At 33.7% G+C, this 25,243-nt stretch overlaps 2 long non-coding RNA genes across 3 annotated transcripts; one reads left to right on the forward strand and one right to left on the reverse strand.

Annotated features, from left to right (window-relative positions):
* Positions 1–5,011: 5,011 nt before the first annotated feature.
* Positions 5,012–6,464, reverse strand: LOC120083710. Its single transcript, XR_005483521.1, has 2 exons — positions 5,843–6,464; positions 5,012–5,393 (listed from the first exon to the last, which is right to left on the reverse strand). It is a non-coding gene; the product is annotated as an uncharacterized LOC120083710 (long non-coding RNA).
* A 7,878-nt stretch (positions 6,465–14,342) lies between these two features.
* Positions 14,343–20,005, forward strand: LOC120084227. Of its 2 annotated transcripts, XR_005483595.1 has the most exons (4): positions 14,343–14,489; positions 15,367–16,352; positions 18,263–18,431; positions 19,582–20,005. It is a non-coding gene; the product is annotated as an uncharacterized LOC120084227 (long non-coding RNA). The 2 variants fall into 2 exon arrangements; XR_005483594.1 differs by lacking the exon at positions 19,582–20,005 and having other exon boundaries at positions 18,263–18,868.
* The last annotated feature ends 5,238 nt before the right edge of the window (positions 20,006–25,243 follow it).

A 25,243-nucleotide genomic window follows, 5' to 3' on the forward strand; every position in this document is an offset into this window, starting at 1 on the left:
AGTAACAAGACGTAATCTCAGGGGTAAAATAAACATTTGATCCAACCATTATTACGATCAACCTGTGAAGTGCCATCTTACTAATTATGGTTATATCGAGTGGACATAATTATGGGCTTTAGTGGAGTAACCCATTAGTTAACGAATATGGATTAATTTGGTGTAAAGAGTTTAGACAATTAATCTCGGATCATTGGAGCCCATGATCTGTAGGTCCACGAGGTCCCCCTACTAGCTTGTAAATGGATTAGCCTTAGAGTAGCGTGATAAGTTAATTTGAAACGTTCAAATTAGAATTAAGGGAATTAATAAATATATGAGATATAATTATGCGTTTAATTTTGGAATTAAACGGAATTGAAGAATTAATTAATATTTAAATATGATTTAAATATTAAATACATGAAGGTGGAATTTGTGTAAAAATTAATTTAATATTTGATATTAAATTAATTAGAATTAATTAAATTGTTTAATTAATTAATTATTATTAATTTTATTAGAAAATTAATTTTTGAAATTAATTTTGTAAAATTAACTATAATTTCAATTTTTGAAATTAAAATTTATTTTGGAAATCAATTTGAAAATTGGAAAAGTTTGGAAAAACATAAAGTGGAAAATTGGATTTTTCCATTAACACCTTCAAGCAGCTCACTAATTTGTCCACTTGAATCATGATTCACAAGCATGAGCTTCACCTCATGCAATCTTCTTCTTTGCATGAATGTCCTACAATAAATAGAGAAGATGGAAGTGGAAATCGGGCATGCAATAGTTGATGAACTTGTTGAAGTTTTGTTGAAAACTTGTAAGGTTGAAGAAGTGTTCTTTAAGTTGCATTAGTGAGCTTTTTCTCAAAATTCCCTTCATTCAAGCTTATTTTGTGTCTCATAACTCAATCTAATGTTCCAAGAGAATAGTATAGAAGACTTGAGGTGGTTCACAAGAAGTTGGAGAAGATTTGCAGCTGAATTCGAGTTTCAAGAGGTTCTACAAAGGTATGACATGAAATCCTCTTATTATTGTATGAATATGCTTTATTTACAACCAAAATTACTGAATTAGAATGCTTATTGATTCTTGTTGCTTCTACTGCAGGCTGATATACTCCTTCAAATACCATCTCATCCGAGTGATTATGCATCGAGGGGGCGTGATTGTTACAAAGATAGCTTCGGAGCACAACATTGCTGATCCGTTTACGAAAGCCCTCACAGTTATAGTGTTTGAGGGTCACCTGCAAAGTAAGGGTTTATGCAACAGACCATGGCTGGATTAAGGCAAGTGGAAGATCTTGTACTGGGCTGGTTGTGCCTTAGTTTATTGTTTTGTGTACTTATAATTTGATTATCTTATACACCCCATTAGCTTTAGGACAAGTAGAAGATTGTTGGGGTTGATACCCTAAATCTCGTAGGGTCCTGTAGTTTGTAAACACTTGTATGAACAAACATTCTATGATTTATAATATATGATATTTTATTTACATTGTCTACGAAATATATGATATTTTAGTTGCATTAACCATAAACAAGTAAACTAAGATCCATGGTTATCGTTGTAACTTAAACATATATGTAGAGACATACAAGTGGTTCGTGTTTCAGTGAGAACCTAAATGGTCTGTAGTATATGAACAAGGTTGGGTACCATATCCTGGTGACACTACGAATATGACCCGCTTTGTATGTGTTAGAAATGTTGTAAAGTGCTACAAATGACCTGATCTTTATCATTCATGTATTAGACATGCGAGCGAAGATATTCTATACAAAGGAGTTTCTATAAGACCAGTCCATGAAATGTTTTATCTCGTTATATAACACCGTTCATAATTAAGACATTCACTTCACTAGGATGACCATATGTAACATGACCTTAATTCTGAGTGAGTTGTGAGCTCCTGCCTATGAAGGCGTGATGGAATACGAGAAATACGCAGCGGGTGAAACTAAGATCTTGAAATTTTCCGTCGAGTAAGAAGCTCTCTCCATTGAGTTTTCCTAGCGAGGATCGAATTGCTCGAAACGCCCAGTTTTAAATACTCAGTTTTAATCTTCTCTTTTAGATGTCTGGACAGATGGCTTAATCTCAGCCCTTGATCTCCACTAGTGGGTGAGGTGTCTTAAGGAGATTTCAGGTAAAGGGCTGGACAGTAGTATAAAAAGGAAGAGAATTTCAAAGTCTTGTTTTGGACATTTTACTCAAGCAAACTAGACGAAGTTGGTACCATTGGAAATCTCTTCGAGTCTAGTTTTTGAAATCGAGCCTTTGAAAGGGAGTTCTCATCGGAAATAAAGCCGGAGAAGGAAGGAGGATTCAAAGGTTCATTTTTGGGCGTTTCCGAGCACTCAACGAAGAAACGTAGATCTTGACTGAACCACTTAGATTTTTAAGCCGAGGCTTTAAGAATTCTCGTAGACACCATTTCAAATAAGTTTGTAGAAAGACCCTTGACAAGAATAAGTCTATGGTTCGAGTTATACATTTTGGGAAGTTAACCCTAAAATTTTTACTCAAGTAGAGAGTTTCGGTTAGGGCTGCCGAGAAAGATCTGAGGACCCAGGTTAAACCACAAGGAGTTTCATGCTAAAACTTTGAGGTAACATTGATAACGAAATTCTAAACATGTTTGGAGAAGAAACTTTCTTAAAATAGGTTTTGTTTTCAAGTTATTTACGTTAGAAGTTGAACCTAGAAAATGTTGGACGATTAGGCCACCCCTTGCCAAGTATGAGTTTAATTAAAAGAGTAATCTCAAAAGGGAGGCCAAGTAGCAACTAAACTCTTATCGTTTTATGTGTAGGAGCTACACCCATTGGGGAGGCATACAAAGCTTAGGAAGAACTAAGTCCAAGGATTTGTGAGTGATTAAATGTTTTCAAATATGTTCACAAAAGGAACATGCGTTTCAAATGAATTTCATGCTAACGGTCATGGGTTTTCCAAGCAACTAATTGTGTTTAAATGAGTTTTGTTAATCCTAAAGTAGGTTAATAATGTATGAAAAGTAATGCAACTACATGTTATTAATTGTGAAGTATGCATGTTGACTGATAATGATACTCGAATCTTCCATGGATATTATGTTTCTAATATACTGGGTACCGAAGGTATAGAAGGTATCCGAGGAAGTACCTAAGGTATTGACGGTACTTAGTATACTCCACGTGCACGTAGGCAGTTCTTTATGAAAGGTCGAAGTATGGGTCTCCTGGCTACACTATTTATTATGGGATCGAAGTATGGGTCTCACGGCCGTAAATGGATTTTGGGAGCTTAATCTATGAATGCTCGTTCTCAACTAAGGTTTGGTAGCATGATGATTAGAATGCTATGATTAATGTACGATATTATGCAAGTTGCTTGAGATTATTTTCCAGCATGTTATTTATTTTACATTAAAGCATATGAAAGGTTTGAGAAGAAATGTATTTCTATGTGTCACTCACTGGGCAACCAGCTCACAGTTTTCAAATGTTTTCCTTTTTTCCATGTAGCGGTCAGTTCCCCCGCGGTTGAATCCTCTGCAACTTGCCACCCAAAGTTTGGTGACCTTAGGAAGAAGCTTAGGTTAAACTTGTTTTGATGTACACTCATTTGGAAAGGAGTCGGGGACTTATGAAACTTATTTTTCTTTCGGGACACATGTTTATTTTGATCATCTTATTTCATTGGACATATGTTTGTTTTGGAAATGTAATTAAGACTTGCACTGTTTAATTTCATGGATGTGTTTTGTGCCAAGTTGTTGCATATTCAGGTTTAAGTAGGTTCACTTAAGTTAGATAGTAAGTGCTGGCACCTAGGTCGGTAACTACTGCCGTCACATCCTCTTTTTGTTTTAGAGGTAAATCGGGAGGGGTGTGATAAGAGACTACTAACGCGACCAACACTTTAATTACTTCTCTACCATCAACACTAGAACCATATCCAAAGAAAGAATCAACGCATATGAAATCTACTTCCCAGATCGTCAGTCCAGTGCGTGCTTCGCAAGAAACCAAGAACCCTGAAGGGCAGGAATCTACTCAAGTTGGAGAATCTGCAGAAATTTGAGAATTTTCTCATTTCTTATTTTCTTATTTTGTTTCATTTTATTTATTTATATATTGTGTTTTATTTATTTTAATATTATATTATATTTTATTACCATCCGTATTTTCGTTGTGCTCCTCAAATTCACAATATACATATAATTATTTAAATACGTCTAACATATTAGATAAAATTTACTAGGAAATTGCATGTCATCGTCGAGGAAAATCATCCATTCAATCTTACTTCACAAATCTCATGGCAGCGTGGGATAAAATTGCAACCTACAGTGAGTTGCCTCAATCTTCATCCGATGCAATAATTCCGAAGATGAGAGACCATATGGAGAAAGAAAAAGTAATGCAATTTCTTTTGGGACTAAATGATTCTTATTCATCAAATTTACCCTGGGCATAGCTTATTTTGTAATAATTCGAGAAGAAAAACAGAGGAAATCGGTTTTGTGACATGATTTATTAAAAATGCATGAACTTAATTGACAATGAAAAGTATAGGAATTAAAATTAAACACTACTACAAAAACAGTATTTCTTACGTTTTTTTAAATGTCAAGTGTCACATTTCTGAACGTTTTAAAAAACATCAAGGAATTCAGTGTAAAAAATGTGGATGTTCACCACCAAGAAAAAAACATCAAGAACAGTGACACTTGACATATTTGAAATGTCAAGAATATGAACATTCTTGACAAAGAAAAAATATCAAGATATTTTTTACTTGATATGTTAAAAATGTCAAGATATACTTGACTTTATATGCGAAAAATTTAAAGAATGAGTGTTTTTAACAAGAATAAAGTGTCAAGTGCAAAACTTCTTGACACATTTAACTTGTCAAGTCTGTTTGTGATTTTTAAATTTTTTTTAATATAGATGTTTACCTATAAATTGTTTCTGTATTTTGGCCCAGGAAATGATATATATATACACACATAGGACAAACATTCATCAAACCAAAACTTCACTTCTTCAATATTATCAATATATAACTTACAACATCATGAGTTTAACAACAAATAAAACTAAATTTCCACCAATTTAATAACAAAGAAAATCAAGTTCTTCTCCACCCTATGAAATTTGATGAATGATGATTACAAAGAGTAATATTCAAATACTACCATAATCCAAATCCAGAAAAAAAAATATTAAATCTAGTATCGAAGGTTTGATGGTCTTTGATTACCCTGTCAAGTTGGTCATGAATTTGCAAAAGTGAATCACCAATCTAATAGCATCCAACGCCTTTGAACCATTCGTCCAAATGACAAGGCAAATCCAATGATCCTCAAATCATCCGACAATTCTAAATTCAAGTTTCAAATACCCAATCTGCACGATTTGAAGTGAAATCATAAGCATTAAGAAGAAGACTTGATACACTACTTTAAATTACTCAAAATGCATCAGAAACTCCAAATGAATAAAAGTTTAGAAGTATATTTTAATCACACTAGACTCCAAATCAAACTTCAATCACACAAATAAGTTTCATACATATTTTGAACCCAAAAGAAATGCTTAAAAAGCATACTTTAATCACACAACAAGCACCAAATAAAACTTTATCTTTTTGGGTAGGGGGTTTCACATTCAAGCCAACTACGTCAAGTCCATGGAGAATATGGATTAAACCCCTATTCCAAACAGAAAAATATCAAGAAGAATATATAACTTATATTCAAACAACCTCTCACTTTGAGTCAAGTTTCCAAATATCTAAAAGAAAAGATGAACCAGCAAAATTTGGATTAAACCATATAAAATAAACAGTTTCATACCCGAACAAGAAGCAGATCAATTATCCAGAGCTTCCAAATCATCAGCACCAAAATACAGTGCCAAAAGGTGGAGGCATTACCTAAAAGGGCAACTAACTTTGTCCCCCACAAGTTAATGAAAGGTTAATAAGGTGGGAGACTGGGTACTGGCACGACGCACAATTGAGATCAATGAGTGGAAGAAGTCTCGACCTTCTTACTATTAGTCCAATCGAGCATTTCAGTTCACATTCTCCACTGAATTTAACCAAAAACAAGCTAAGGCCCCCCATTTCAACAAAATAAAACCAAAACAATTGGCTCAAATTGTCCACCAAACTTCAATCAACCAATATATTCATGAAACAGAGTACATATCAATCAGGGAACCTCCACATAGAAAAAGAAACAACTGTCTTAAGGCATTTCAATTCACATTCTACATTGAATTTAACCAAAAACAAGCCAAATCCCCCAAATTCAAAAAAAAAAAAACAAACAAAACAAACAAAACAAAACAAAATAAAACCAAACCAAACCAAACCAGAAACAATTGGCTCAAATTAAAAGCAAACAAGAGACTAGTAGACACATTTGACCTTGAAGATAAGTTGAGGTGGGTGTTGAAGGAAGACTAGTTCAGTCTTCCACTATCGAGCATAAAAGTAAATATCTCGTGGGATAGATTATGAAGTTATTATATACAATAATTATCGGACCCATTTAGGTTGACTTAAGAAAAAAAGTGTTTTTCAAAAAACTCAATTTTATCTGTACATTTTGGTTTACAACGAATTAAAATACATTTGAAAAACTATTTTTAATAGTTGCCAACTACTACAATTTCTTCCAAAATAACTTACTTTTTAAATTAAACACTTGAAAATGTATTTCACACATTTGAAAACTCGTAGTTTTTCCAAACACACCCAAAAACTCGTAGTTATAGATCACTCTTGAAAATGTTAAATAACTTAAACAAAAATTCTGAGTTTAATTGGGTGAAAAGAGAATATGAACATGTTCTAGTTTTGGTTTGTTTTCATCTATTGTGAAGAGTAAAACAAGGTTACAATGTGCATAATGGTTTAGAACAAGTTTCTTTTGCTCAACATATCTCTAATCCTAGTAGTTTTCTTTGTTAGTATGTTGTGTAAGTTTTTAGTTTGATTTCGCTGTTAGTTTTTTCTCCCCAAAAAAATTATACACTGTTTGTATGTTTTTTTTTTCTAGGTTAATGATCTGAATTTTGTTCAAAAGGTTCCACAGGAAGGGGAAAAAAAACAAAATATCATTCACTTCGAAGTCTTCTTGTGATACTAATTAATTTATGGATATTGCTGTTTCTTCTCGAGATTCGTTAAAGCTTGTTTTTATGTTGGATTATTTTGATCTTTTACTAGGTTATTCACGATAGAATTTTTTGGTTACATCATAGCATTTAAAAAAAAGTCTCGTAAAAATTGAAACTAATGTTAGAAATGCAACCAAGCTGTCTCGATGGAGAGATAATTATGAATCTATAAGTGAAGATAATTATCTTTTTTGGTATGAGATTTTTGGGAGTAAAAATAAAAAATAAATACATGATAACTATGTCCAAAGTGGATAGTATCATATTATTATTGATATAATTAAAGGAACTCTTACAGAGAAGAAAATCTTGCGCGGAAGCAAATTGACCAAATTTTATTTTCATTGAAATAAAGTTTACAGGAAACAACTACACATGATATGTTTCTAAATTACAACATACTCTAGAAAGAATTAAAGGATTTCAAGAAATCTCACCTTTGAAGACATTTCTTCGCGTTTTTCCCTCGAACGGATCACGAACTCTTTGAACTCTTTGAAAACATATAACCTATAGTTTTAATATCGTATCACTTACAATATAAACTATCGTTTGTTTTCTCTTTTATATTGATGGAACACGAGACATACGCAGCGGAATTAGGATCTAATTACACTCTAATTGCTTTTAACTTAAAGGAAAAACATGCAATTTGAAGGGAAAAAAAACAGTAATTAACTTACCTTTGAAGCTCCCGACCTACTATCCTCTGGAATCGGAACCTGATTGTGGGACCCGGTGGATGAAGAAAACGAGAGAGAGAAAAGAGATGGAAAATAAGATAGATCTTTGGATTGGGTTATGAATTTTCCTCAAAGAAAATAGTTTTTTTCAGCCCAAATTTGAAAAACAATTTTGGCAAAAAATGGGCAAAAAAAATTTTCATTCAAAATGAAAGCCCATTTTAAAGAAAAAAACCATGCAACAATTGCATGAACCAAATCCATAAAAACCCAACACCTATAATCTACTATCTTAGTGGGCTTAATGTCTCCACTATAAGCCAACACCTAGCTCACTATTTTGTTATTGGAATTATCCAACAAAAGTTTGGATTTTTCCACTAACTATAGTCAAAGGGCAAAATAGTCATTTGGTCAAAGTCAAACTTTGACCAAAAAGTCAATATTTTGACTTTTTAAGATTTTTTTCTTGTTGACTAATTTTGACCTCCCGAGCATGAATCCGCATTCATTTTCTCGAAATTCAAATCACATTTGAATATAAGGTCGGTCAAAGTTTGACTTTTCAAAGTCAAAAAGTCAACTCTTTGACTTTTTATATCTTTGACCATTTCCATTATTTTCGAGCTTCGAATATGAACGTAATCATATTCTTGATATTTAAATCACATTTAAATATTAAAGATGTATCTCTAAACTTAAAATCCGACCACTATATCACATATACTTGTCGGTTTCTCTCTCTTCACCTAATTCAAACAATTCGAACCATTCTATCATACTGTTCTAAGTTTATTCCATATGAGCTAATAGGGGAACCTAATGGACCTATAGATCATGGGCTCCAACGATCTGAGATTAGCTACCTAAACTCTTTAAATAAAGCTAATCAACATTCGTTAACTAATGGGTCATTCCACTATAGTACCGTAGTTGCACTCTCCTCACTATAGATATATTTGTATCCATTTGATATAACCATGATTAGTAAGCTAATCCTTCACAGGTTGTTCGTAATCACGGCTGGATCATAAAAACCGTTTTATCCCCAAGATTACATCTTATTCCTTAAGTTCCATTGATTCTCTAATGAACAATTGGTTTAAGATCCAACCTATAAACCGAATCCCTCTCGAGCCAAGGAGAGGGTGAGGCCCCTTGTTCAAAACCTAGATTCAGTACTAAAGGGAACAACCTATCTACTATCCCTATGACGAGTAGGAGTGAATTTCGTCTTGCACCCTATGTTCCTAGCTATCCACCCGATCTTACCCCAAAAATGGGAGGCTTATTGGGCCAATGATATTGAGCTGCCCTCACCTATGCAGATCTAAGGATAATTCCGAGTGAATAGGAGTTCATAGTTAGCTCACGATTAAGATTAAGTTACCTAGGTCATCAATTAACGAAATAGTCAGTTTTATACATAAAATGGCATTTAGAACGTAAAAAGTAACTATTTCATGGTTCAATCTTATGTAAACTCTTTACATAGGATGCCCCCACTCACATATCTCTATATGAACGATTCAGGATCACATCGTTTGTACTAACTACAAAGTGGGCCGCATCCATATTGTCCCTAGAATAAGGCGTCCAACCTTATTCGTATACTATAGACCATTTTGGCTATATATTTGAACTTGATCCACCTTTATGTCACTACATAAAGTTCAAACTACATTAAATAGCCTCAGGACCTTAGTTTATTGGATTCAAGATTACAATTTCAATAGCAACTTTATCGAAAAACAAAACAGAATATGTTTATTAATTTACAAACTACGAGTTTTAGGACATAAAATCCAACAGGGCGGTCCTTTGATTTACTTGGATGAGAGTGGCCAGATCGCCGACTCAACAAGCCTACCATTTTGGGGATTCATCTGATTGCACCCTTAAGGGCTGATTTCGGGTCTTGAACAATGTGGCGCCACACCCTCTCTTGGCCCGATGGGTTAAGTCATAGTGGGACTATGATCTATTGATCATTAGAGGGATCAGTGGTACTTAAGGAGTTAGATGTAATTATAGGGGCAAAACGGTAATTTGGCCCACCTGTACTTATGAGCGATTTGTGAAGGGTAATTGTACTGTTGATTGGTTATATCCAATGGACACAGAAATATATCTGTAGTGAGAAGAGTGCAGCTGTCGGTCTTTAGTGGAGTGCTCGGTAGTTAACGGATGGTGAATAATGTGATTAAAGAGTTAATCAGTTATTCACGTAACATTGGAGCTTCAAGTTATAGGTTCATAAGGTCCCCTTAGTAGCTCAATGGATTTAATTTGAGAATCAGTTTTTAGATTAGTTTGAAATGTTCAAATTAATAAAAGCGAATTTGATTATATATGATATAATTAAATTAGTTCAATTATACATGATATAATTGATATAATGTATTTGATACATTATTGTTTGATTGGATGAACTAATATTTGAATATGATTAAAATATATTTTGTATGAATAAGATTTATAGTTATTAAATTTAATATAAATATGATTTATATTAAATGCCATAGAATAGAGAAAAATAACTATAGTTTATATATTGTATAAGATGCGATATTAAAACTATAGGTTATAAATATAATATGATAAGTTAGTTATCATATTTATTAATTATTTGATAATAAAAAAAAATTTCTCCATAACCACCCTTAGTTGGTAGTTATTTGGTTTTATGGAAAAAGTGGGATAAAAGAAAATGGTTTTCTAATTATTCTGTGAGACAAGAAATACAATCGAGTTAATAATCGAGTATCTACATGATTGCTTGAGAGACTATACGATAGCCTTATCATCTACAGGATTGAGTGGCTTGTCTATGCGATAGACTTCATCGTTTACACGATAGTATTGTTCGTCTACTCAATCGTCTTCCCCCTCCAAACAAAAACTTACCCTCTAACCAAAATTAGCCAGATTCCACCACTACTAGATTCTCACATCGAGAATACCAAGGTCACCAAGTGGTAGTGTCCTTTTGGTTCGAGGATCGAGTTGCTACTTACTGCTCGTTCGAGGGAGTTCGTGACTTGTTCGCTGCGTTCATGAATGAGTACTATTGAGGGCTTTACTTGAAGAACGGTTCTTCAAAGGTATAATCTCTTAATCCTTTATTTTTATTTCAAAGCATGTTGTTGTTAGGGTTGACACCCTAAATCTCGTAGGGTTCTGCAGTTTGTAAACACATGTATGAACAAACATTTGTGATTTATAATATGAGATATTTTATTCACATCAGTCTATAAAATATGAGATATTTTAGTTGCATTAACCACAAACCAATAAACAAAGATCCATGGTTATCATTGTAACTTAAGCATGTATGTGAAGACATACAAGTGGATCGTGCCTTAAGTGATAACCTAAATGGTCTGTAGTATATGGATAAATGAGGGAAATTTGATCCTGGTGACACTACGGATACGACTCGTTTTGTAGATGTTACAAGTGTTGTAAAGTGCTACAAATGATTTGATCCTAGTCATTCATGTGGAGACATGCGAGCGGAGGTATCGTATACAAAGGAGTTTGTATAAGACCGGACCACAAAATGTTTAGTCTCGTTATAAAACGTCGTTCAGGACAGAGACTTTCATTTCACTAGGATGACCATAGGTATATGACCTTAATCCTAAATGAGTTGTGAACTCCTGACTATGAGGGCGGTCCTTTGATTTGCATGGGTGCGAGTGGCCAAATTTTTTACTCACACTTACCACTTTGGGCATTCGTCTGATTGGGAAGCTGGGAACTCAGCTACACAAGACGGAATTCACTTCTTCTCTGAAGCAAGGGCAAGTAGATAAATTACTCCCTTAAGAACTGATTCTGGGGCTTTAACAATGTGATGCCACACCTTCTCATGGCCCGAGAAATGTTCACTCATAGTGGGACTATGATGTATTGTTCATTAGAGGAATTAGTGGTACTTAAGGAGTTAGATGTAACTACAGGGGCAAAACGGTAAATTGGCCCAACTATACTTCGAGTGATTTATGAAGGGTCATCGTACTGTTGATTGATTATATCCAATGGACACAGAAATATATCTGTAGTGCGAATAGTGCAGTTATTGATCTTTAGTGGAGTGTCCGGCAGTTAACAGATGGTGGATATCGTGATTAAAGAGTTTAGTCAATTATTCATGTACTGTTGGAGCTTGAAGCTACATGTCCATAAGGTCCCCTTGGTAGCTCAAAGAATTCATGTTGAGAATCAGTTTTTGGGTTAGTTTGAAGTGTTCAAATTAACAAGAGGGAATTTGATTATATATGATATAATTAAATTAATTCAATTATATATGATATAATTGATTTGATGTATTAGATACATTAATTGGAGGAATTAATATAAATACGATTTATATTAAATGCAATAAAAAAGAAAAAGAACTATGTTTTAAATATTACATATGTTGTGAAATTAAAACTATATGTTATAAATATAATATGATAAATTAGTTATTATATTTATTTATAATAAAGCAATTATGAGATAATTGTTTGGTATTTATTATTTTCTCCTTTAATCGTTGCAAGTAGGAAGTTTTTATCATTTTTTTAATGACTGAAGGATAAAAATGAAAATGGTTTTCATTTTTTAGAATCGATATTCACATCGATTGGGTAAAAAGAAAAGCTATACGATAGCCATTGAGAGAGTGAACGATCAAGCATCAAGCATCAAATTTGCTAGACGATCGAGTACCTAGTCTATAGATAGACTTAGTTATTCTCCCATTTACTCGATCGTTCAATTTCTCCTTCCCTCTACCAAATACATACAGAGCTCACACCTCCTGGATTCTCACACCGGGAATACCAAGGTAACTGAGTGGTAGTGTTGAGTTTGCTATTCGAGGGTCGAGGGTCGAGTTTTAATCGATTGTGTTCGAGGATCAAATAGTTCGAGTGATTCACTGGTTGTTCGTTGTGTTCATGCACTTGATCGAGTTTGCTTGGACTCTTGACTGGTGTTGATCGAGGGAATACTCGAAAAAGAAATCTTCAAAGGCATGTCACTCAACTCCCTGTGTATTTAACTTAAAAGCATGTTGTAATTTACTCAATGATGCATAACTATTCTTGTGTGATTGTAAATGTGTTGTTCTGTCACAATGGGTTTGGAACGATCTAGCTTCCGCTCAATGATACTCTTGTTTAAGAGTTCCTTCAGTTGTAATTTAAGTTTTAATGCATAATCTGTTTTGTATGACTGTAAATGTATGTGTTCAAACACAATGGGATTTGGACGATTCGTTTTCGCACATAGGTTCTCTGTAAATGGAGTTCCTTCAATATGTTGCATAAACATCTCATCTTCATGAAAAATCGCATCCCTACTGTTTACACATCTTTTTCAGTTGGGTGCTAGAGTCTGAAACCCTTTATACCCTCTGTGAAACCTACAAACATGCACTTGACTACTCTTGCTGTTAACTTCCCTTTATTCTAATGGACATACCCAACACACCCAAAAAAATTTAGGTTACTTAGGTGGGTGCTTGGACCACTTTTATTCAGTGGTGAGAAATTCTAGGGAGACATGTGGGCATCTGTTCAGTGTTAGACAAAATAGCAGGCTGTTTCAGCCCAAAATTTCTCAAGTAGAATAGCATCAGACAGTAGGCTTCTTAGTCTTTCAAGAATTGTTCTATTCAGCCTCTCTGAAACCCCATTTTGTTGAGGTGTATACCTTACTGTTCTGTGTTTAACAATCCCATTCTCCCTGCAAAATTGGTTAAAGTTTTCTCCACAAAACTCAAGACCATTGTTGGTCCTCAAACATTTAATTTGTCTGCTGGTTTCTTTTTCAGTCATCATTTTTCATTTTTTAAGTTTCTCAAAAAAAGAATCTTTAGTTTTAAGAAAGAAGATCCAACTCTTCCTAAAGTTGTCATCAATAAAGGTTAGGAAGTACCTGGATCCACTAAATGATTGTGATGGAGAGGGACCTCATAGGTTTGAGTGTATGTAGTCTAAAATGCCTTTAGTTTTGTGTTGAGCTTTGGTGAAGCTCTGTCTAATGGCCTTTCCAACTATACAATGTTCACAGAAAGCCACATCTTCATCAGCTCCCTTTGGAAGAATTCCTTGCTTAGAAAGTACTTGTAGACCCTTGACACTAATATGGGCTAATCTTTTGTGCCATAGGCCTCCTTGTGAAAGTGATTTATGAGAAACTATTAGGGCATTCATCACTTTCTACATATTTTGGATAACATACACACCATTCACTTTTTCTCCTTTTATGACCAGTTAGGAATCTTTCCAAATCTCCCAATGACTTTCTCTACCTCTGTATTCATACCCAACTAAGTCAAGCATTCCTCAAGAGATTAGATTCCTCTTTAGTTTAGGTACATGTCTGACATTTCATAGCAACTTTACTGATCCATCTTTATGTTTTAGGGGGACAGATTCAATGCCAATGACAAGATAGACATTGTTGTTGCCCATATAGACTGATTCTCCATCTACTGCCTTATAAGTATTAAACCACTCCATGTTGGGTGTCATATGGAAAGAGCAACCTAAATCGAACATCCAATCACGATCTTTCGCTGGATTCTCAAGGACAACAACTTTGATGGAGGTTGAAAGAGCATCAAAGTAAAACAGTGAGTCTTCTCCAACTAATGCTTTAGGAGCAGGAGTTTCTAACATCTAATTTTTCTTCTTTTGAGTCTTCTGTTCATTTTTCTACTTGAGAGTTTGACAATCTTTGATTAGATGTCCTTCTTTTTACAGTATTTGCACTAATATTGGATTTTTCTTTATTTTCTTCTGATGATTGTTGTTTTCCTTTATTCTTCCACTATTTCTTATTTTTGCCTTTGACAAAGAGGCCTTTTGCATTCTGTGATTCTTGTTTACAATTCTGTAGTTCTATTTTATGGGTTTAAGAGCAGAAATGATAACATCTACTGATATGGATTCTTTATCATATTTTAATGCATTTTTCACATCTTTATATGTCTCTGGAAGAGAATTTAATAGAATAAATGCTTCATTATTAGCACTAATTGATTCACCATGATTATTAAATTCAGTGGTAATCTTTCTGAAGTCATCAAGATTTTCATTTAATGTTTTTGAAGGATTCATCTTGAATGTAAAAATCCTTTCCCATTAGAACATCTTGTTAGAAAGATCTACTTTTGTTTATTTCATTCAACTTATTCCACAGTTTAAATGCAGTATCTTGATCCACCACTTGTCTTAGAACGTTGTCACTTAGATTAAGGACAATAGTGTCATAAGCTGTTAGCTCGATGGTTTCTAATTCATCTTCTGTAAGTTCTTTTGGTAGCTTTGAAGAATCTTGAATTGCTTTATATGCCTTTTGCTGTCCAAGAATCACTTTTACCTTTGTTTTCCACAAGTTAAAATCTCATTTGCCATCAAAATTTTCAACTTCATACCTTGTGAATGCCATTGACTGATGTTAATTCTTCGAGATTTTCTTTCTTTGAAGTTCTTGCCTACTTCTTGCAGGCTCTGATACCAATCTGTTGGGTTTGAAGGGCCCAAACTAGGCCCATGATTGTGATTAATGCAAGGGAATGAGGTATGACTTGGAAGAAGTGGTTGTAAAGAAGCCACTAGCTGATGACAAGACAGAGGAAGCTTCGTCCTTCTTTTCATCTTTTATCTTTGTAAGTTGAATTGTATTCTGATTAGAAAGATAAAGTGGAAAAACTTCTCAAACTCTCTCTCGATTACTTCCTAAAACTTCTCTAACTTGTAATTCATATGACTGTGCAAATTGATTGAGAGAATTGTGCATGGATGAACGAAGAAGTAGAAGAGGATGGAGATAAGAGAATATTGCAAGCAGATGTACATGGTTCGACAAGATGCCTACATCCAAGGGAGAAGAAGAATTTTTTGATTCTTGGAGGAATTTTACAAAGATAAGTCTCTAACTCTCACACTCTAATTTTCTTACTGACAAGCATCCTTTATAAAGAGAAAGATGGTACATGATTAGTGAGTCTAGAAGGGTATGTAAATATTGTTTTCACTCTAGATGTTACAGATTTTACAATCTTAAATTCCCCTGGTGTTTGCCTCAGTTGTCTAACTCTTTTATTTATTCATATTTTCTTGATGGTCATGTATCATGGGAAATTATTGTTCACAAAACACAGTTGTACAAAATGTAAGAATCTAATATCGGATGGGCCAAATATTAGGCCCAAGATTGTGATTTAGTAGGGAAATGGAGGCTGGCTTGAGGAAGTGGCTGTGAAGACGCCACGTTGCTGCAGGGATGATCAGAGGAAGCTTCCTCCCCTTTCTTTCTGGTTAGTGGAGGCATGCATGAGTAGAGGAGAGCTTCAGACCTTTCTCTTCCTCTCAGTTTCTTCACGATTTTCCCAAAAGCTCGCTCTCACTGTTATTCGAATGGCTATGGATTTTGATTGAGATAATGAAGCACCGAAGAACATGAAGTAGAAAAAGATAGAAGCAAAAGAGAAGTAAGTAGATATACGTGGTTCAACTTACTAATTATCATCTCTTCATTTCTTACTAATTATCATCCTTTATATAGAGTAGGATGTTACAAATAGAGTGAGTTTTAAAGTATAAATGTTGTTTTCACATTAGTTCTGTCACAGACTTTACATTAGTCCTTATAGTTTGCATGCTCGTCCCAAATGAGATGGACCTCGTGATATTTTTCAAATTGAGACCCTAAAATATGTGATACCAAAGAATAAATTGTACAATATCAAAATTTTATCATATTATACAATTGCTTCTTACAAAAAAAAATAAATAAAAATAAATAACAAAATATATGAAACTAAGAATATGTCATCAAACAACTATATAACAATGATATATTTTTTTTTTTTTAGAAAAAGCGTAATCCTCCAAACTTTTTTTTGAAGCAAAATTATCAGTAAACTGTTTATAGTCAACTCTCTCCAAAATATCATTTTGAGTCACTATCATTGCTAACTCACATAAGCCTTTCCTGTGATATTGTATAGTGCATAAAAATCTTCAACAACTTCAATTTGGAAAAGTTTCTTTATACGAATACAACTGTCATAGGAATAATAAACAAAATTCTATATGTAATAATAACATTAGGAAAAAAATCTAAAAGAAACCAAGTGAGAGAATAAGAATCAAAAGGATATATAGTTTTCTAATTCCAAGACTACTGATCGAATTCTTAAAAAATAAATCAAGCGAGAGAATTAAAAATAGAAGGATAACAAGAAAATAGAAAATAATTATCTGAAACATTAGTCATCAATTAATAAAGATTCAAAAACTTGAAGAGCGTTGGCCATTCACCTTATCTCCCAATTATAAATTTAACCTTCAATGAAAAACCATAAAACAAACAAAAATATGAGTACATTGATAAATTTTAATAAAAAAAAAAAAAAAAAAATTCGTAAATCTACCCAAAAATTGTATTTAAATTTTTTTTTTAAAAAAATTATATATCTTCAATAATATCGAATTGAACACAAAACAATTTTCAAATTCTCATAATTTCCAAATTCAAATTTCAATACAATAAATAGAAGTAAACAGTCACTGGATAGGAACTAAGGGTGTTAAAAAAATCGAAGATCCGAAAAAATCGAGCAATCCAATCCAATCAGCTGATTTGGGTTGGTTAAAAAAAATGGTTTGGTTTGGGTTTTTTTTAATGAACCCAAATAGGTTGGTTCGGTTTGCGGGTTCGTAGAAAAAAAGTTCGGTTCAAACCAAACCGACCTAGGAAGTATAGAGAATTAATTGTAATTTGTATGTAGACCCAGTGCCCAGTTCAACTCAGCCCATTCCCTTCGGCCTTCAGTTCATCTCAGCCCAAGAACCATAAGGCCCAAATCAACTTCCCACTTCTCGGTAGAAGCCTGAAGGCTAAAGCCATTCTCTTGTTGACACGTGGCCCTTAGAGATTGGAGGTCATTTTGATTTCCTTCTTCTCCACATTTCAACTTCCCAGTAGTCAATAGACGCTCACGTCAGACAGAGACAGACCAGACGGTAGGTCAGCGGCGCCATTCGTCCCTTTTTTTTGTCACGTCATTCTTCACTCGTCTGTTCCATCGACTCGTCGACTCCGTCCGAGTCCGTCACTCCTCAATCGTCCGTCTGCCATTCCCTTTTCCGCTTTTCGTCACTCATCACGCCAAGCCTCTCCGTCCGTCACTCCTCTCTGTCAATGTCATCTTTCGAGTCACTCCTTTTCATCACTTGTCCGAGTTCTGACTCTTCCTCTTCGTGAGTGTCATCTTCACGTTAGCCATTAAACGATTTTATATATATATATATATATTTTTTATTATTTTATTTATTCCTCATGGTTCACCTATGCTCACAATTTTTTTTAGTTTTTCTTTATTTGTTAATATTGTAGATGCAAAATAGTGAGTTGATCGACATCGACAATGAATCACCACCTATAAATATTTTCGTCCCCGATGCATGTTCTAAACCATCGGAAGTCATTGGCAAGAGAAAACCAACTAGGCCATCATCTTCAATGTGGGATCACTTTACAAAGATGGAAAGATTTAACACTGAAGGTATAAGATGCAAATATAATTATTGTGATAAAGATTACGCTTATGACACTTCATGTGGAACTAGTACCTTATGGAAGCATTTACGAAAATAATGCAAAAATTATCCATTTAAAGAGCAACCTAAAGGACAAACCATACTAAAATTTCAACCGAATGAAATTGATGCAAAAGGTGCTATCAATATGAAGTTTTTGTCTACTGCCTTTAGTCAACAAAGAGTTAGAAATGCATGTGCTAAGATGCTAGTATTGTCTGAGGTACCATTTAGATTTGTAGAGACAGAGGGGTTTAAAGAATTTTGTAATATTGCATGTCTTAAGTTTGACATTCCTTCCAGAATCACAATTGCTATGGATATTTATCAGTTGTATGTGGATGAAAAAAAATTGTTGAAATCAACTTCAATCAAAAGTAGTCAAAGAGTGAGCCTAACAACAGATACTTGGACTTCCTTATAGAACATCAAATATATTGTTCTTACAACACATTTTGCTGATTCTGAATGGAATTTATAGAAAAGAATAATGAATTTTTGTCAAGTGTCTAATCATAAGGGAGAGACAATTGGTAAAGTAATTGAATATTGTTTATTAGATTGGGGTATTGATAAAGTATTTTCAACTATTGTTGATAATGCAACTTCAAATGATTCAGCAATTTCATATATGAAGGGAAAACTAAAGATTTGGAAGTATCTTATTTTGGATGGTAAATTATGCTCATATTATGAACTTGATTGTCGATGATGGATTGAAAGAATTGCATGATTCGATAGCTAGTGTACGAAATGTTGTAAGATATATTAGATCTTCTCCTAAGCGATTGAAAAAAAAAATTAGATTGTGTTGGACATGAAAAGAATGAATCTAAAGCCCTTGTTTGTCTGGATGTGTCTACAAGATGGAATTCAACCTATTTGATGCTTGATCATGCTTTAAAATTTGAAAAGACTTTTCAGTGCTTAAAAGAAGACGATGAAGATTTTATACATCCCTTTACTGAAGATGAGAATGGAAAGAAAAGAAAGGGATCACTGACCTTAGCCGATTGGAACAACGTTCAAACATTTGTCAAATTTTTCAAGATGTTTTATGATCTGACATTGAAAGTTAATGGCTCAACTTATGTCACTTCTAATACATTTTTTCAGGAACTTCGTAGGATTCAACGACTTTTAACAGGTTGGAGCGAAAATGTAAATAGTGTGATATACTATGGCTTCCAATATGAGAATGAAATTTGATAAGTATTAGGGATCTCTTGACATGATGAACTAAATGTTGTTTCTAGCTATTGTGCTTAATCCACGAAATAAGTTGGATTATGTGACTTTTTCTTCATAAGTATCTATGGGGATGGAGTTGCTAGAACAATGACTGATGAGGTGAAAGTTAGTTTGATGCAATTGTATGAGTTTTATAAGATAAGTGATTCAAGTGGTCATGCTTTTGAATAACCATGTCACATAGTTGAAATAATTGAGGATTGTGATGACATGGAAATAGATCTACAGTTGGAATACAAACGAAGAAGAAAAGAGAAAAATTTGAATGAAACAATAAATGATGTGGAGAGATATTTGTCAGAACCTAATGAAGATCTGATGGAAAATTTTGATATTTTGAATAGGTGGAAATTAAATGCTCCTAAATACAAAATTTTATCACAAGTTGCTCGAGATGTTTTACCCGTACCAGTGTCAACAATTGCTTCTAAATCAACATTTAGTATAAGAGGTAGAATACTTGACTGTTTTAGAAGTTCTTTACGTCCTAAGATGGTGGAGGCTTTAATATGTACACAAAATTGGCTATGTGTTAAGCCAACATTATTAGATCTTACTCCACAAACTGGAGAATTGGAAACTTGTGATCAAGTTTTATGAGGTAGTGTTATCTTTTATATATTTACTCTATAATCTATATTAATATATTGAAATTATGATAGTATTCTTATATAATTTATTGTTTAAATCTTGTTTAGAGTTCTTCAAGGATCAAGTTTTGTCAAGATCATGAATGAGTCGTTGAAATCTAAAAACTTTTGTAGACATTACATTATAGTCTTACTTATGGATTTTGTAGACATTTGAAAACATTGTTGCCTATATTTTGAATTGTGTAGACATTATGGTCTTTCTTGTGAATTTTGGAGTCTTGTTTTGTTATAATAGATTTTAGATATTGTTCTCGTGGATTGTGGAATCTTATGTGTTTTTATTGGTGATTCCAAGCTTTTTGGTTCGGGTTCATAATTTAGCAAGGGTTAGTTTTGGTTAGAAAAATACACAAACCAACACATAGGGTTGGGTCTAAAATATCCCTAAATCCAACTCAACCCACGAACACCCTTAGAAGAAACCTTTTTTGTTGGCTTTTAGATATTTTAGTATAGATTATTAGTTGAGTAAAGTATAATCGAAGAAAGATTGAACAAGAATGGAGATAAATAAACTTTTAGTTTACACGTTAAACCCTATAAATTTGATATTTTTTAGCCATAATTAATTACAATTGAATTTCTAAGATGGTAAGAGAGAAAATTCAAAGGTTTGATGTTTAAATTAGCCATGAAAATTGACAAAAGATGAATTGGAAGTGTTTTGTTGGTTGAAGAACGAGAAAAATGAAGATGTGAGGAATTAATGAAGACAGAAAAATACGATCAACTTCTGTTTGTTCCCACGCACGCCATCCACCAAAGAACTTTTTTCTTTTTTCTTTTTTCTTTTTTTGGGTTAAGCAACCTTTTCAATTTGAGGCCCCTAAATTTTGATAAGAACACTCATAAAGAATCTAGTTCCTAGACTTATAGGTTAGTATCGAATATAGATTCTTAAACTTTCAATTTTTGTGTCTAATAGGTTTTAGAGTACCTTTATAAGGTATTTATAAGTCATTAAACTTTCATTATTATGTCTAATAAGTCCCAAGCTTTCAATTTTGTATCAAATAGGTTATTGACATATTCACTATATCTAAAAATTCAAAAATCTATGGTGTACAAAATTGAAAGTTTAACATTTATATTATACACAAATTTTTATTCTTCAAAGATATTTAACATAAAATTGAAAGTAGTCATGGATTTATTAGTACAAAATTGCAAGTTTAGAGACATTTTAGATGATATATTAATGATATATTTTAAATTAGTTTTTTATGAGCATTCAAACAATGTTGACAAAAGAATTTATACTTTAAATGAATTTTAAATAAGTGTCTATCTATAACTACTAATGTATTAATAATATAATACTTGAAATTGAATTTTGAATGAGTGTTGATATACTAATAATATACCAATACAACACTTAAAATGGATTTATTTCATAAGTGATACTATTGATTGATACACTAAAAATGTACATGACATGAATTCTTAATAACTACTGATATACTATTGATACGTCTATATTACAATTTAAATAAAATTTGAATGAGTGTTGATAAATTATTGATACAACAAATATATAATATTACATTTAATTTTCAACTCATTATGATATAACATTGATACACGAATGGGCTACTTATGATTCATTTGAATTAGTACTAATATATAATTGAAATGTTAATGTTAAAACTTTATGTATTATTGGAAACGATATATTTCATATTTGGTATATCAACAATATCATTGATATGGTTTTTTTCCCTTTCTAAATCAGATATATCAACCAATTAATATACAAAATATGAAATGTTTGTTATACAATTGATATACCAAATTAAATATAACTTATATATCATTAAAATCATATAAAAATTTGAAAATAAAACAGATTAACTAATATAATTTATATTTGGTATATTACTTACAATATTAATGCATTTAACATATACCATGACATCAAAATTGAACTAACTGAATGAAAATAACTTTATAAATACAAATACAAATAATATTTATCATAATCAAGTAAACAATATCGACCATATAACACAATTAAAATCATGATCTATTAATTGTATAAATGATATTATTTAAATAAAGCATATCATTTGATTGATATACTAAATATAATGTCTATCAGTTGACTGAGATACAAAAATATAAGGTATATATGATATACTTGTTGATACACAAGCAAGGGTAAAATTATAAAGATAAAAAAAAATCGAGAAGCAAGTTTAAATTTTTTGTTATATTTGCATTTTTGGAAAATCATTACTATATTTGCCAATACCCTTATGGCTATGGCTATCCATTGCAATTTTTCTAAAAATATTTGGTATGCATGACATAGAAAAATTAATGGAAATAATTTCACTTGTATAACTAGTGTTGTTGATGCAAAATTTGGAATAGGGGAAATGTACATAACCCTTATGTGACACCAGAATTTGGAGAAGTGAAGACCTATAAAACAAAAGGAAAAAAATGCTCAAATATGTAAGTCGGTAAGAGAATTGTTGAATAAGATAATAAGTCCGAAGGTTTTATTACCTCATATGGAGCCATAAAAAGTGTATTTATAGGGGATTTGTGCTAGGATTTATCTTAATCCTACTAGGATTACAATATGAATTTCCTAATCCCTAACAAACTAGGATAAAATCTCATATTATCTTTTATTATTTTATTTTGATTTTTAGCTTTATTCTTGTCCAACCCCCTCCCTAGCCTTAACCCCCAAGACTGGGAAGGGAGTGTGAGGGTAAACTAGTAGTATTCCAAGACAACATTTACATTTAACATTCCCCCTATATCTATTAAAGACTTCAGTATGTTTACAACACTCTATCTATCTTTCATACATATAGTTTAATTTTCTATATTCTTTGTTACATGATCCGAGCCGTACCCTGAGAATTTACCAAGTCCTGGTGTGATGGTGGGTAGTAGACTCCTCCTTGAACGCTCCGCTTTGCTCCCTGGGGAGATATAAGAAAACATTTGGAAGAATGTGAGCTACTAAGCCCAGTGAATGGTTCTTTTAGAATAATAATCAATTTGCAAATCATATTTTTGGGAAATCAATCACATAATCATAATTCCAGTATAATCTATGCATGATCATGTATATGTTCATTAAATCAACATCCTCTAGTTCCATGCTATAAAGAATAATCTATGCATGATCATGTATATGTTCATGGATACATTATCAATCATCACAACTTTCTATGGAAACTTCCTATAACCCGCTTCCCCGCCAATGTGCACACCGACAATTCTTTATCCCACTAGTCATGCTTAGGTACTTGACTATATTTTCCGCCGGTCGTCACCGACTATTATCTCCCACATACCGAGGCCGACTATATTTTCTTACCAAACACCTTGTGTTAAGCATGCTAACTATGTAATCAGGGTATAATCTTAGTTTCCATAGCAATTCCACAAACAATATCATGACAATCATCATATCATCATAAGCATGTATTTTGCACTTACATATGCATTTATTCACATATCAAAGCATAAAGCTAAGTAAACACTTACCGTCAGCACGCTTTCCATTAAAATCACCTTTGGACTACTCTCCCATGAATTTCTCCATATCAATGAAAATTTCTTAATTAATATTTGTTATATAAATAAATATGTCAAACTTAGCCAAAATATCATTATTTATTGAAAACACCAGCTTACCCTACTCAAAATCTGCCAAAATATCAAAGTTAGCCACTTTAGAGATTATTTGGTCCAAAATAGGCAGTTGGGTGTTGGGCAGTAGGCAGGGTGGGTGTGGGATGCTATACAGGCTGGTGCGTTTGGGTGTGCGCTGCACGCTAGGCGTGATGCGTGCTGGGCATGCTAGACGTGTTGCGCGCTAAGCGTGGGTTAGACGCTGGGCGTTGGGCGTTGCGCTTGGGCGCTGCACGGGGAAGGCAGACGCGTTGGGCTGGCGCACGGGATGACCAATGCGCGTGTGTGGATGGACGGATGGCTGGACGCAATGCTACGTGCACGCAAGGCGTGGGCTAGCTGTGCGTTCGGCTGCCTTGGGCTGGCTATGCGTCCGGCTGCCTTACTATCTCACCAACGCAACCTTATTTCTTTTGATCTCAAATCAGCCTAATAACTCAACGTCACTCTCTAAAAATGCTCTCAACACACGATTTAGGTGCTAGTATGAATGAATTTCCCTTGCCCAACTCCCCTATTTATAGCCATTTTAAACTCACCCCATGTTGACAACACAACTCCCATTTGTCTTACTTTGAAGCTGCCAGCATGAAGTCTACCCAGCTTATCCCTAGACTAGTCTTGAGTTGTTCCTCTTCCACCTTGCCAGCCAAAATCCCTTTTGTTCCATGAAATCTCCTTCACCCACCTCATGCTTGGGTGAACTGCATGAAATCTCCTTTAGCCACCTCCTACTTGAGTTTTATGTGGATCCTCCTTTTGCCACCTAAATCCCTTAAATACCTCACATATTTTCCTACTCAAAATGTTTGTGTCTTTTATTCGAATACCCTTGGCATTCTCTCTTGAAGTTTTCCATCAATTAGCCTCACCTTTGATCCTTAACGCATAGCAACTCACCTTTCCTTCATCAAAATCCAACTTAGCCAACGCATGAGTTGGTCTTCACCAACGCATAGGGTGGCCGCTCACCCTCGACGCTTGGGCTTGCTAGGTGTGCTTGCTCGGCCTACCAGGCATGAACGCATGGTACTGACCATCGACGCATGGTGTGCTGCCTAGGCGCTTGCACGGTTGGCCGCATAGGCACTCTCGACTGCATGGGCGTGCGCTTGGTTTGGTGCATCGACGCATGGTTGCTCGGCAGCGCATAGGATGGCTCGCTCGCTCGTTCGTTCGACGTATAGGCAGATGCTCATCGACGCATGGGCTGCGCA

This window comes from Benincasa hispida, chromosome 8 (assembly GCF_009727055.1).
Source record: "Benincasa hispida cultivar B227 chromosome 8, ASM972705v1, whole genome shotgun sequence".
NCBI classification, from domain to species: domain Eukaryota; kingdom Viridiplantae; phylum Streptophyta; class Magnoliopsida; order Cucurbitales; family Cucurbitaceae; genus Benincasa; species Benincasa hispida.